A 16,029-nucleotide genomic window follows, 5' to 3' on the forward strand; every position below is an offset into this window, starting at 1 on the left:
GCAGCCACAGTCTGACTTCCCTTGTAGAAAATCTACAATAAAAGCTACTATTGTGTGTAAAATATCTCTCATCCATCATTTCTTCTTCCTTCCCACGGCTCAGACCCCTATTTCCCCGTGATAGGAAGTCCAAACTAGTCTCTGGGAGGCCCTGATTTTGGTTGTCTCGTTCTTCAGCTCTAAAGCTTTAACAGGAAGTTACTACTCTTGAAACAAAGATTCATTTTACTCCTCTGTAAAATAGACCTAAAGATAGATGTTCCAAAATATGTGGGGATTCAAGGAGGCTGCCCCACTTCTAGTACCCAGCCTGTCTCAGTCTCACTAATACTCTGATTTTATTTGCCTTCGTATGCAAGGCATCAGCACACAGCACACAAAAGGCACCTAGCAAATGTTTATCGAAGGAGCTGGAGAACCTGATGATCAGTAACTTTGATGATGATAAGCTTCCTTGTATGCTGTCTCATGTTCTACAAACAGAATCTATATTGGTTTGATTTTTCTGTCCTTTGTGGCCATTATTCATTGAAAAACAACAAAAATTTACTGGGCAAACCCAACATGCCAGGTTCCAGGGATAAAGCAGTGAACAAAACACACATAGTCCCTGTTCTCATAGAACTTACACTGTACTGGGAACTGACAGAGCTCCCACGTTTTAAATGTGCTTTTGGAGACAGATAAGCACTAGGAAGAAAATAAAAGTGAGTTATATGATACAGCCTGAGGGAAAAAGCAACCATAGTCAGTCAGGGCAGGTCTGTCTGAGGAGGTGATATCTGAACTAAGATCTAGATGATGAGGCAGAGGAAACACTAATCCACATAGCTTTTTTACATGTACAATGTTTTAATTGAGGCAAAATATACACAGAGTAAAATGCACATATCTTAAGTTTATAATTTAATGAGTTTTGCTAACATATACACCCTACGTAACCATCACCATCAAGATATAGATCATCTCCGTTACCCCCAGAAAGTTCTTATGCTACCCAGTCATTTCGCAGCTTACCCTCCTCTATTCTGATTTCCATGATCATAGATCTGGTTTTGCTAGGTCCTCGGCTTTATAGAAATGGCATCATGCAGTAGGCACTCTTTGGGTTTAGCTTCTTTCACCAATATAACGTATCTGAGATCTATCCATGTGATTGTATGTATCAGTAGTAACCTCTTTTTTATTGCTGAACAGTATCCCATTGCATAACTTCACCACAATTTGTTAACCCGATCTCTGGCTGACAGACATTTAGGGTGCTTTCAGGTTTGGGCTACTATAAATAAAACTACTATAAATATTCTGATATGAATATTGTTACATAGTCTTGTTACAGACATAGTTTTATTTCTCTTGGGTAAATATTTAAGAGTAGAATTGCTGAGTCGTGTATGTAGGTGCACGTTTGACATTTTAAGAAACAGAACTGTGAGAATTTATAATCCATAATTCACCTGCACACTATGAGAATTTCTGTTGCTCCACACACTTGGCCAAAATTTGTGTTGTCAGATTTTAATTTTTTTAAGTTATTTTAGAGAGAGCGAGCTTGCAAGGGGTGGGAGGCCGGGGGAGAAAGGCAGACTCCCCACTGAGTGTGACCCGGGGCTTGACCCCAGGACCCTGAGATCCTGACCAGACCCAAAATCAAGAGTCCAACCACTTAACCAACTGAGCCACCCAAGCACCCCATGTCAGACTTCAATTTTAGATATTCTGAAGTTTATATGGTAACTCACTGTGATTTTAACTTGTATCTCCTGATGACTGATGATACGACGTTTCATGTGCTTAGTGGCCATTTTTATAAATTCTTTTATGAAATGTCCATTCAAGACTTTTGGTCATCTCTATTGCATAGTTTTTATTTTGTTATGGATTTGTAGGAACTTCTTATATATTTGGATATAAGTCCTTACTCAGATGCATCTCCAACCCAACTCCCACCATGTGTGGATTGCCTTTCATTTTTTTTAAAAGATTTTATTTATTTATCTGACAGAGCGACAGCGAGAGAGAGAACACGAGCACGGGGAGTGGGAGAGGGAAAAGCAAGCTTCCCGCCTAGCAGGGAGCCTGATGTGGGGCTTGATCCCAGGACCCTGGGATCATGACCTGAGCTGAAGGCAGATGCTTAACAACTGAGCCACCCAGGAGCCCCTGTTTTTTTAATAGTACCTTTTATAAGCCATTTTTTAAAAAATTTCACAATGTGCAATACATTAAGGTTTTGGTGTTTTTTGTGTCTTCTCTAAGAGATGTTAAGCTGTCCAAGTTTGAGAATATTTTTTCCTGTGGTTTTTGTTGTTGTTGTTGTTGTTGTTTAAGATTTTATTTATTTATGAGAGACAAAAAGAGAGGAGAGAGAGAGAATGAGTGTGGAGGGGCAGAGGGAGAGGAAGTAGGCTCCCTGCCCAGTATGGAGCCCAATGCGGGGCTGGATCCCAGAATCATGACTGGAATCAAAGGCAGACGCTTCACTGACTGAGCCACCCAGGCACCCCCTCCTATGTTTTCTTAAAAAACTTTGTAGTTGTATCCTTTACATTCAGTCTGTGATCCATCTTTAGTTAATTTTGTATGTATGGTATGAGATAGGGATTGAGATTCCTTTTTCTCACATATTTATCCAATTGTTCTATGATTTGTAGAAAAGATTATTCTTTCTCCACTGAATTACTTTGGCACCTTTGTAAAAATCAATTAGCCACATATGCATGGGTCCATTTCTGAACTCTCTATTCTGGTCCATTTGTCTATTTTTTTTTTAAGATTTTATTTATTGATTTGAAGGAGAGAGTGAAAGAGGGGTCAGGGACAGAGGGAGAAGCAGACGCCCCCACTGAGCAAGGAACCTGAGGCAGGGCTCTATTCCAGGACTCTGGGATCATGACCTGAGCCAAAGGCAGATGCTTAACCAACTGAGCCACCCACATGCCACCATATGTCTATTCTGATACCAATATGAATTAAGTGTCATTCTTTGATCTCATTGACAAATGTGATGTTGGAGTTTCTTGTGATAATGTGAATGGGTTTCAAGTCCAACAGAAGTTTTTCACAGCAAGTGTTTCAAGATCATCATAAAGTACTAATTGTTAATTAATTACAAAATTAAAGTGTACTTTGAAATCAGGTCATGTGAGTCCTCCAATATTTTATTTTATGTTATTTATTTTTTCAAGATTATTTTGAATATTCCAGGCCTTCATATTCCTACATAAATTTTAAAGATTTTATTTGTTTTTTTGGCAGACAGAGATCACAAGTAGGCAGAGAGGCAGGCGGCGGGGTGGGAAGCAGGCTCCCCGCTGAGCAGAGAGCCCGATGTGGGGCTTGATCCCAGGACCCTGGGATCATGACCTGAGCTGAAGGCAGAGGCTTAACCCACTCAGCCACCCAGGCACCTTACTACATAAATTTTAGAACATCACTTTGTCTTCTATTGGTCAACAGAATCATAAAACCATCCCACTTTCAAGGGACGGGGGGAACCCATCTCTTTTTGGAGGAGTTGCATGAGCACACGGGAAGGAAAGGAATTGATGAAAGCTGTTTTTTTGAGACATTCCACCATCTAGCCACAATAATTTGCATCTCAGCAGAATGCAAATACACTTACCACCTTCCAAGGCCTGCAGAATCTCATCACATTGTATCATTAGCTTAAAGTCCATGACCTCATCACCTGAGGAAGGTGGGCTTCCTCAGATCAAGTTCCTTGGATTCTTCTTAATCAGAAGATCTGTGAGCTAATGTAACAATTTATCTGTTTCCCAAATGTCCAACATACATTAATGCAAAGATGAGATAACCATAAGAGACAAATGTTCAAAAAGAAGAGAAATGAGAGGCTCATAGCAATTACTGGCTGGTACAAATTCACCAAGACTGAAAAACCAGGGGTGATTCCATGTGCCTTCCTGCCATTTCCCATCACAAACTGGACTCATAAGCTCTTGGCCATGTTTTACAACAGGTGTGCTGAAGTGCAAACCATGAGTGGGTCATAGTATGCTGCCAGACACCTCTGACTTGGAGCAATCTGGTCTGGGTCCTCAAAAAGCAGCCCCAGGGGAGCAGGTTCTGATGGAATGAGCACAATGAGGGACACAAGGGACATCCTGACTCTTTGTTCCACCATGACAGGCTGAGAGAGACCAAGGAAATAACCATCTGGCATTTCAGCAGCCCACCTCTGCCACAATCAAGGGCTATTGCAGCTGCTGGGGAAGAAGTGGGGCATACGCGCAGCAGGTCTTAGAAAGCTGAGCAAAGGCTGCTGGCACACTAGTTTTGGGTGTGGCTCTCGTGCTTGTCTTCATATCTATCCTGTGTTTATGCCCATGTGAGGCCACTAATTCATCTTAGTGGTGTCCAAGCCATAATAGCTTCATCATGATCTTGAAACACTTGCTATGAAAAACCTCTATTGGACTCGAAATTCACTCACATTATTACAAGAAATTCCAACACCAAATTTGTCAATCAGAGGAAAGAATGTTACATTCTTTAAATATAATTTCAACCATGGTAAATTTTAGAATACCTATAAAAATAGATTAAACATTAATTACCAGCTTGTACAAAGTTTTTCAATAGTGACTACTGATATTTTTGAAAAGATTTCCATTAAAAAAAAAAAAAAGGCTTGGGGGCGCCTGGGTGGCTCAGTGGGTTAAAGCCTCTGCCTTCGGCTCAGGTCATGATCCCAGGGTCCTGGGATTGAGCCCCGCATCGGGCTCTCTGCTCAGCGGGGAGCCTGCTTCCTCCCTTTTCTCTCTCCTCCTGCCTCTCTGCCTACTTGTGATCTGTCAAATAAATAAATAAAATCTTTAAAAAAAAATGGGGAGGTGCCTGGGTGGCTCAGTTGGTTGGACGACTGCCTTCAGCTCAGGTCATGATCCTGGAGTCTCGGGATCAAGTCCGGCATCAGGCTCCCAGCTCCATGGGGAGTCTGCTTCTCCCTCTGACCTTCTCCTTGCTCATGCTCTCTCTCACTGTCTCTCTCTCAAATAAATAAATAAAATCTTTAAAAAAAAAAAAGGCCTGACCAGGATTTTCTCACATTTTAAGCTTATAATATGATATTACAAAGTTGTGCTTTTTTTCAGCGGCAAAAAGTTGGGTACCTGGGTGGCTCAGTCAGTTGAACGTCTGATTCTTGGTTTCAGCTCAGGTCATGATCTCAGGGTTGTGAGATGGAGCCTCCCAGGTTTAGTGCTTGGTGGGGAGACTGCTTGAGATCCTCTACCTCTCCCTCTACCCCTCCCCCATATTCACAAGCACATGCGCAGGTTCTCTCTCGCTCTCTCTCTAAAATAAATAAATAAAAAAAAGGAATGAAGTACTGCCACATGCCACAATATGTATGAACCTTGAAAACATTAAGTGAAAGAAGCCAGATAAAAAAGACCACATATTACATGAGTCCATTTATATGAAATGTCCAGAATAGGTGAATCTATGGAGACAAAAAGTAGATTAATAGTTGCCTAAGGCTAAGAGAAATAGAGATAATGGGGGTGATGGTCGATGGATATAGGATGTCTTTGAGGAGTGGTGAAATGTTCCAGAATTGACTGTGAAAATGAGTATACAACTTCTGCACATACGCAAAAACTATCGAATTGTATATTTCAAATGGGTGAATTGTTTAGCAAGTGTATTAGTTCCCTGTGGTTGTTGAAACAAATTACCACAAACTTTGTGGCTTAGAACAACAAAAAAAGTTCTCTCCCTCCAGAATGGGAAATCCAAAGTCAGTATCACTGAGCCAAAATCATGGTGTCAATCTGCAAAATCTAAGAAGAACCTATTCATTGTCTCTTTCAGCTTCTGGTGGCATCTAGCTTCTGGCTTCCCTTGGCTAGTGTCTGCATTGGTCCAATAGGCCAGCATCTTCAAATCTCTCTCTGTGCCATCCTCTTCTAGCCAGCAGTGTGTGTCAAATCTCCCTCCACCTCACCTTTATAAGGCTCCATGTGACTGCATTCAACTCCCACTCTGATAAATCCAGAATAATCTTTCCATCTCAAGAGCCTTAACTTCAGGGGCACCTGGTGGCTCAGTCGTTAAGTATCTGCCTTCAGTTCAGGTCATGACCCCAGTGTTCTGGGATCAAGACCCGCATCAGGTTCCCTGTTCTGCAAGGAGCCTGCTTCTCCCTCTCCCATTCTCCCTGTTTGTGTTCTCTCTCACTGTCTCTCTCTCTGGGTCAAATAAATAAATAAAGTCTTTTAAAAAAAAAAAAAAAGAACCTTAACTTCATTGTATCTGTAAACGCCCTGTTTCCATATAAAGTAACAGTTACAGGTTCTAGGAATTAGGACCTGACACTTCGGTGGGAGGTAGGAGGGATCACTTTTTAGCCAATCACGTCATGTGAAATATCTCAGTGGAAGTATTTTTGAAAATACAGAGGGTGTAATTTGTGAATAAATAAAATTTCATATATGCCAAAAAAGCAACATCTGTGTTATAGATGCAAGGACATCTAAAAGACATATTAATCAATTGCAAACTTTATTCTTTTTTTTTAAATTAATTATTTATTTATTTGATGGACAGAGATCACAAGTAGGCAGAAGTAGGCAGAGAGTCAGACAGAGAGAGAGGAGGGAGCAGTACCCCTGCTGAGCAGAGAGCCCAATGCGGGACTCGATCCCAGGACCCTGGGATCATGACCTGGGCCAAAGGCAGAGGCTCAACCCACTGAGCCACCCAGGCGCCCTGCAAACTTTGTTCTGATCTTGACTCAAACAGATCAACAATAAAAAGACATTTTTGAAACACATGAAGAAAAATGAACCTGCACTAGGTATCAGATAATACTGAGAAATTGTTTCTAATTTATTGGAAGTAATAATAGTATCATGATTATTATTTTAAGTCCCATCTGTTAGAGATTTATCCTGAAGTATTTTCAGATAAAATAAAAATAAAAATGAAGCCTGGAGTGGGCCTTTAAAAAGGGGTGGGGAGATAGAATGGATGAAAACTGAAAAGCAAAGTGCTGATGTTTAGTCTAGGTCCTGAATATGTGGAGGGGAGTTGGTAATGAACTATTCTCTTTATTTGTATACATTTGAAATTTTTCCATAATTAAAGAAAAAGTTAGGAGCCCCTGGGTGTCTCAGTCAGTTAAGTCTGCCTTCATCTCAGGTCATGATCCCAGGATCCTAGGATGGAGCCCCATATGGGGTTCCATGATCATCCAGGAGTCTGCTTCTCTCCTCCCTCTGCCCCTTCCCACCTTCTTGTGTCCTCTCTCTGTCAAATAAATAAATAAAATCTTTTTCTAAAGAAAAAGTTATATTCACTGAAACAAGCTCCATTTTTTCATTTAAAATTTTAAACAGATTTTATTTGAAAGTTTTTTTAAAAATATATATCTTCTCTAATATTTTATATATATTCTTATCATAATTCTATAACCAGAAAAAACACTAATTTTTTAAATAAGCATCTTTATGAGGCATCTCTTTGAAATGCTCTCAAAGTCCCTCCAGTTTTATCCCAAATGCTCTTCAAATAATGTCCTTTTCTATGCACCCTGACGTAAAAAGGTCAGGAAGTTCTGCCCAAGAGGAATCAATTTTTTACGAAGGGCAGATAAATACAGGCTTTCAAAATCGTCCATTTCCAGAAGTGCCGAGGGATTTCTCTTCAGCCTCTCTTTAAAGCGCTTTCAGACAACGAAATGCTTGAGATCGCAACAGTCCGCGCAGCTGCAGCACCGGTTTCAGATGCCCCACTATTTTGAAAGAAGATCGACACACACACTCTTTGTGTGGTTTTGTGCTTCCCAAAGGAAAAACTAAATCCACCCCAGTGTTTTCATAAATGGAAAATGAATGGCTTGAGGGCCCGCCGTCGAGGGGGACAGGAGGAGACATTTGGCAGAGCACGCCTCTGTGAGGCTTTCATGACCCCACCCCCAAAACCTTCATCAATTAGCAACCCGCCTCGACGTGGCCATCAGAGAGAACTTAAGAGGCAAAGCTCTGGTCCGCAAGGGGCCAGCTAGCCTGGGGAGCAAGGTGCATGGCGTTCAGAGGTGAGAGGGTGGTGTCTCTGACTCAACAGCCGGCTGGGGCCGCAGCAGGGCCAGCTGGGGCACACCTCCTCCACAAAGCCCCCAGGTGCATGCTCCAGCTATAGTGCACAGCGCCCTTCCTCTGCAGAGAGATTCACTTATCTCTGAATTTGGTTATTTGGTTGTTTATTTAAATGTGTAATGCAGAAAGAAAAACATTTCAAGGAGGAAAAAAAAAAAGTATCCTGTGGAAATAGAGTCTGTCTCCCAAGCTTACCTCTCCCATAGAAGCAACCTGTGCTATCAGTTTCTTTTGCATCCTTCCAGAGATTTCTATGTCTATATACCTGTGTATATACATCTATTCAGGCAATCAAGCACATACTGTCTCTTTCCGCCAAAGGCTTACCATACACTCTGTTCTTACCATCCCGTGGTTCTTACTTTTTCACCCTTAACTTTCTATTTTGGAGATACGTCATACTGATATATAGAGATATGCCTTGCATTCTTGTTTTGTTTATTCAATATATTTTTAAGGCTGTATATTTCCTGACATGGATATGCCATAATTTATCTAAGCAATTCCATATTACTATGTATTTGAGGTATTTCCAGGGTCCTGCTATTCCAAACAAAGCTGCAATACATTTTGCATAACCTCCAAGTTCTTAAGCAAGACTATCCTAGTTATCTTTACAAGAAAGACTTATACACAGTGCTGACATAAAAAGAGCAGACAATAACAAAAATCTCCCTTTTGATAAACAAAAATCACTATTAGAATCTGTAGGGCAGCCTGTCCAAAAATGCACCAATGGCATATTGATTATTTTGAATTGAAGCTACTTAGCAAACAGCTGGTACAAGGATGCTCAGACCCTCTTCTGTCCCCCTGAAAGCAGGATTAAAAGTCCCATATGAGTGGTATCTCCCTTGTACTAAGAAGTAAAAAGACACAGTATCCCCAGAGATAGAGACTCTAAAGCCCAGAAATATGTGGAAACAACTGTTGTTACTTTCTACTATTCTACTACTTCAGCTCAAATTCCAATTAGAAGGAATAAGGGCACCTGGGTGGCTCAGTGGGTTGGGCCTCTGCCTTCAGCTCAGGTCATGATCTCAGGGTCCTAGGATGGAGCCCCACATCCGGCTCCCTGCTCAGTGGGAAGCCTGTTTCTCCCTCTGCCCCTCTGGCCTTCTGTCCGGCTATGCTCTCTCCTTCTCTCTCAAAAATAAATACTTTTAAAATTGTTTTCTTATTAATTTAAGCTCCCAAACATTTGTTTTCTTTACCCTATTAATTCCTCACAAATTTATTGTCTCTTTGCCTAAAATGTATAAAAACTGCCTGCCTTGTTCATTTCTTTGGGTCTCAATTTCATTACTAGGCCTCTGTGCGCAAGTAATAAAACTTTGGAGGTTTTTTTTTTTCTCCTATTAATCTGTCTCACACCAATTTAATTCCTAAAACCAGCCAGAAGAATCTTGAAAGGCATATGAAAATTTTCGCTTCCCCTACAAATTTGACATTGTTTTAACAGAAATAGCTGCTCCTCTAACAGAATGAAAATAATGGGGTCAAGATTCTGCCTGCAGAGCTGGCTCTCTTCTCATAATTCCAGCTTCCATCCCAAAAGATGGTTGTGTGGACAAACCATTGAGGCTCCAGGTTAAGAGAATTTCAATCAAGGATAAGTTTTCCCTTCACCTCTGACCCTAAGCCAGTCCACAGAAAACCGAACTCTACCGTTTTTATAGCATTTTCTCCCTCAACAAACACCAGTGCTCTGCCTCCATTCCAAGCCAGCATTTCTCCCAGCAAACTGCTCTGATATACCTCCCGCCTGCCTGGCAAAGGATGCAAATCAAGAGTTATAAACAAAGATCTTTTGACTATAGAAAACCAAACTGGCAGAGGACAAAAGAATAGGGGGAAATGCCTGCTTTTGAAGGAAAGTGAAAGGTTTGGGTCATCCGTGGTCAAATAGCCCATCACCAATATGAGACCAAGTCAAAAATTGGGCCAAAATTTTTTCTCAATGACAACCAAAAGAAATCTCATCCAAAAATCATACTCTTCCAGGGTGCCTGGATGGCTCAGTGGGTTAAGCCTCTGCCTTTGGCTCAGGTCATGATCTCAGGGTCCTGAGATGGAGCCCCACATCAGGCTCTCTGCTCACCAGGGAGCCTGCTTCCCTTCCTCTCTCTCTGCCCGCTTCTCTGCCTGCTTGTGATCTCTCTCTCTCTCTGTCAAACAAATAAATAAAATCTTTAAATAAATAAATATATAAATAAAAATAAAAATCATACTCTTCCAATAGCAAAAGGGAACAACTCACAGCCAAAAAAAATGTTTAAATCATCGGAACAGATTTGTTAGAAAGTGGGCTTAAATTAATAAAAAGCCAGGATGCTGGACTATTTAAGGAATATAAAATGAAACCTCCAGAAGCATTGAAATAGAGTAAGTGCACCATCCACAGAGCTGGCCTTAAAAAAGTATGTTTTCTATGAAAACTGATATCCCTGAATTCTTTATAAACAGTTTATCCTATCAAACAAACTAAATATTACTATATGAAATTATACTTCTTAATGTGGACCACCAGATATCCATCCTTTCTGTTCATGTTTCAAATCTGAAAATACATGTGGTTTTATTTTAACACTTCAATATGGAAGAAACGTCCAAATCCCTTAAAGATAGCATTTTACTAGTTTGGGGATGTTTTCTGTATGAAAGATAAGTACTGTGATCATGTGACCTACCAGATTGCAGCCAAGGCACAGAGGCCCACACACCTGTTTTCCTAAAGGGTACTCAGGACAAGGGCTTTTTTATGAGACAGTGCTTTCAGACTGGATGCACTTTCCCCAGATGCTCACAGTATAATTCATAATAAGAGATTATACTCTGGGTTCCCAGGAATTCAGGTACATGGAATGAGGTCATGTCTTGGCACATGGGCGTGCTTCCCCCGCCACCCAGGTTCATACCAACTCACAGGGGAGGCAAAAGGGGGAAGACTACTATGACCTCAGAGGCCCTGGGGTCCACACTTCTCAGAAGCCTTCTGAAATGGCAAAGGAAGTCCAGTCTTGCCAGGTTGTGAGGCACAATTACAGTACTCCAGAGCTGGCAGGAAACTTGTAGGTCACTAACTCCCCCTACCCCTCACTGAAGCCCACTAAGGACTATAGAGTTGGGTAGAGGCAGAACTTGGGCTAAAAGTCAGGCATCTTGACCCCAGCATTACTAATCTGTCTCTCACACCAGTTCTCCTCAAATCCAAGTGCACGTAAATCCCCTGGAGAGCTCGTTAAATGTTAATTCTGATTCAGCAGGTCTGAGGTAAAGTCTAAAATTTTGAGGTAAAGTCTAAAGCTTTTCTAATAAGCTTTCCTTTGATGCCCCTGTTGCTGGTCAAGAACTATTCTCTAAGCAGCACATTCTGACATCTCTATTCTCAACATTCCTCCATTACAGAAAAAATACAGAAAACAGTTCCGCTTGCACTGCCTAGAAACTGATTAAAGAGGGTCCTTTTCTTAATCTCTTGGTCAAACCTATCTCAAACAATGAAGTCTCAGCTTCAGCCTTCTCCTTCACAGAATTACTGCCCAGCCACTTAGTGGGAAGTGGGAAAGAAATGGTTAAGACCGATAATCCCACACTTTCTATCAGGTGACTTTGGGGTAAAGCCGTAGTTCTCAAACTGTGGGTCCTACACTAATACCATCAGCATCACTTGGAATCTTGTCAGAAATGCAAATTCAAAAATTATAGGAGCAGGCCCAGCAATCTATATTTTGGCAAGCCCTCCAGGTGATTTTGAAGCAGGTTCAAGTGTGAGAATCACTAAGGTTAAGACTCAGCCAAGAGCATCCTATCAACACTCAGAGCTTTTTAACAAAGAATGGTATTTTATCCAAAAAAAACCTACAACACAATGATTTCCTAGCTCCAGAACATAGCCTACTTCAAGCAAGGGATTACATTTAATCATGGCCCAAACCAATGAATTTAAAGTATATTAGTACATGATTGTGGGGCCTGTACATGGCGTCTCTTCATGGAACTCAGAGTTCTCTTCTCCAAAGAGAAGATTCCAAAGAATCACAATCACATGGGGTTATGGACACTGGGGAGGGTATGTGCTATGGTGAGTGCTGTGAAGTGTGTAAACCTGGTGATTCATAGACCTGTACCCTGGGGGCTAATAATACATTATATGATTATAAAAAAAAATTAAGAAGTTTAAAAAAAAAAAAAAGAATCACAATCACACTCAAATTTGTGCCCTCAAGCAGATACTTCTCAAGCTTTCCTGTCCTTCAGGAAGGATCAGCACAAGCATGTGAACAGGCATGTCACTCTCTGCCTCCCAGCCTGAGGGAAATGATGTATATAACCTGGCACTTTCAACCTGGTAAGAAGACAGTTTCTTCTCATGTTCATCTCGTGTGTGTGTGTGTGTGTGTGTGTGTGTGTGTGTGTGTGTGTAAACTCCTTGACTACACGTATGAATGAAACCAACCTCAACCCCCATCTGTCCTGTCAAAAAGGCTGGGATGCCCACAGGTTGGACTGAGGCAACAGATCTATGCCGCCATGCAGTAATATTATGGAAATAAAGGTAATCCACAGCTACTACCCTCCTGTGTATGTCCCTCATTTTTTAAATGAGAAACAATAAGAAAGTCTCGTTAAAATGTTGGCTGTAATTTTTAAGCTTTATGGAGCCAGCCCTAATAGGCCACCATTTGCTTCTTTGTCTTGCATATGAAGTCGTGATTCATCTGCATGCAATTCTGCCTTGTTTGTTATAATGTTGCCATGACAACATTTTTTCCTTTCAAGTAGCAAGTAAATTGTGGAAGAGAGCATACAAACAGCATGCTCCTATAGGTAAATACTTCATTGCTATCTACACAAACATTTCATTCATTGTACCCACTCTCTCCTCTCTCTGTACAGCCAGTTCCATTAAGATCCAATTTTTGAATTCTTTCCTCCCAAGAACATATGAAAGCCACCAGAAGAGATCCAAATCAAAATAGATCTGGGTTTGAATATTTTAAAATACATTGCTTTTTCCACAATTCATCTGTTAAGACCTTTGAAGTAAGAGAAGTTTTAAAAATCAAACCCAAAATTTTATGACCAAAGTCTTGTTCATTCCAAACAGAAACTCCTGCCTTCCATCCTCAGATAAATAAGACCACTCTCAGACTCCATGCAAGGCTATACTTGAAAAGTCAACTTCATTAGCACTTTATACCTGATAAAACCAATTCTCATATCGGGACCCAAAAAATAGAGGCCACCCTACAGGCCCAGCCCAAGTCACAAATCCAAATCTTAGTCATCTGTGCTTACAGGAAACACCTGCAAAGGAACCCTGACATACACCAGTCACAACTCTCGAACTCAACTCTAGCTAGCTCCCCTTACCCTAGAAAACAGGACCTGCTAGCCTTGTAAGGAAATCCCTGACCTGGTCAATCAGACCCCATGTCCATGTTGCTGCTTCCAAAGCTATACAACTTGCTGTTGCCCCAAGTCCCTTGGGAAGAGAGTTCCACTGCTTGTGAAACCCTGTACTTCCCTGATCCATGAATTATTTTCCTTTAAATAAAGACATCAAACTTGTTACTAAATTGTTTTTGTTTTGTCATTCCATATACCTTTATTGGACATGTATACACTTGTCTAATGGCCTGTCTAGCTCTAAGACCCTAGTGGGCAGGACAGGACGTCTGTGTCACACACATCATCACCTCTCCCAGATCAGCGGGCATAATGGTTCTAGACTTCCCAAGCAGGGACAGATGCATTGGAATTACCCAGGAGCTTTCAAAAGGACAGAGTTCTGATATTGTCTAGGGATTTTGATTCTGAGTAGGTCTATAAAATGGGAATAATGATAATCTTAACTCAGAAGACTCTTGTGAGAATTACATGAGATAAAAAATGCACAAGAAGCCTGCAGCCCAGGGCCTGGCCCTACAGGCAATTAGTGACTAGGGCTATATTTCTTGGTAATAAAATATTATTGATAATATTATAGAGGACTAGATTAATAGAGTCATAATGAAGTCTGATGAATAGTCCCTACCTGACAGTAAAGAACTCCTCAGAATGCATACTTTAAACCAGGAAAATCTAAGCAGGAAAGGGGTGCTATTAATAATTTTACTAGGACAACAGGTATAAACCAGAGATCCCTGGCAAAAAGATGTATGGTATTCCTACCAGTAATCCTTCTTTACAGTTTGTAAAATCCATCTATAAGGTTGTCACCAATGGGTCTGGCTGCTTGGTTAGATTAACATCTGATTGTATTATCCCTTTGGATCTGTTGATGCAAAACTGATTTCCTTACCTGGGCTTTTACGCCCTGCAAAATGTATAGACTGTCATCAGCATAAATTGCTAATGTAACAGAGAGAAACTTAGCATGTCTGACTCCATATTGCTTCTATTTCCCTTGCTGCTATAACCTATAGCTTAGAAAGTTCTGTTTAGCCCTGACTATCACAGCTAAGATTTGCAAAAACTGTTTTTACCTGAAACCTACCTCACACAGGGAGATAAGTACATACAGAGATGACCATGCTATGTTCAAGATTTACAGAAACAACATGACCAGATTCCTATATGCAAAGATCAACTGACAAAGGACAAAGAAGTTATGTGACCTTCGGATCCACAGACGTCAGTCAGCTTTTGGCTCCAGTGCCCTCCTGATTTCTCCTCTTCCTGACACAGAAGCTCAAAGTTCAAGCTGATGGGAGACAGTTCTTCCGGACAATAGTTCACCGCCCGTTTGGTTTGCCGACAATTTCCTACCCCAACATCTTTCCCCTTGACTTAATGGCCTATTGTGCAGTGATCAGAATAAGCTTGGTCTTGGTCTCATTAAGACCAAACCTGAATTAACTGCCTGATAAGATAAGAGAGAACCCCAATTCTGCACTACTTTGTGTCTAGGATGTGAGATGGCCAGGTTGGAATTTATTGAAAACTATAAGTTTAAAGCTTTGAGTGGGTTGGGTATGATTAGAACTGAGTGAGGATCATGATACAACAGTCCAGGATTGGTGGGAACAGCAAGGTGAAGCGTTTTGAGCAAAGATTCAGAGAAGCTTAGGGTCCTTCCCACTGAAAAGCTGATGGGTGTTTCAGTTGATGAGTCTTTCTGAAATAGTAAAACCATGCTAATGAAGTCAATGGAACAGCACAACCCTATTCATATAGATGCTAAACTGCATAGGGGATAGTTAGTTTCAGTCCTAAGTGTCCAGACTGTGGGGGGGCGGGGTGGATGGTTTTGATTCTCAACCTTTCTAGAAGCCAACCTGACAACATGCATAAAGAGTCTTAAATGCATTCTCACCTTTTACATTGTAATTCTATTTCCAAGGAGCTAAGGAAATAATCTAAAATGCATACAATGATTTACATAATGAGGATGTTCATTATGAACTGAAATCATTTAAGAGCCCCAAATTGGAAGTAACACAAATAATAGGTAATAATACTAGGTAAAGAAATGTGGTATATGCATATGGTAGAAGTTCATGAAGCCATTAAAATTTTATGGGAAAAAAGTAATAACAGTGGAATATGCATTACTTTACTTGCTAAGAGGAAAAAAGCAGATTAGAGATTCAAATAAACAATGAAAAAAATTATGGGAAGAAAATGTATCAAACATACCAAATACACCAAAATGAGACTCCTGGGTGGTTAGACACAATTTCAATTTTCTTCCTTACACTTCTCAATGTTAATTAACTCATCTGTGTGTATTTTATATATTTTTTTTCATATATATGTTAATATATATATTAACAAGAATCTATTGCTTTTATAATCAGAATGTTTTTGTATAAGCAACAACATGATGATAGAAAATACAGTCAAGGGGCGCCTGGGTGGCTCAGTGGGTTAAGCCGCTGCCTTCGGCTCAGGTCATGAT

General features: G+C 40.7%; 1 long non-coding RNA gene across 1 annotated transcript; it reads left to right on the forward strand.

The window, feature by feature from the left end:
- Positions 1–12,180: 12,180 nt before the first annotated feature.
- On the forward strand, positions 12,181–12,696 carry LOC131812083 (uncharacterized). The gene is made up of 3 exons (XR_009346268.1): positions 12,181–12,207; positions 12,356–12,474; positions 12,611–12,696. It is a non-coding gene; the product is annotated as an uncharacterized LOC131812083 (long non-coding RNA).
- Positions 12,697–16,029: the final 3,333 nt, after the last annotated feature.

The sequence above is a fragment of the Mustela lutreola genome, chromosome 12 (genome assembly GCF_030435805.1).
Source record: "Mustela lutreola isolate mMusLut2 chromosome 12, mMusLut2.pri, whole genome shotgun sequence".
Classification (NCBI taxonomy): domain Eukaryota; kingdom Metazoa; phylum Chordata; class Mammalia; order Carnivora; family Mustelidae; genus Mustela; species Mustela lutreola.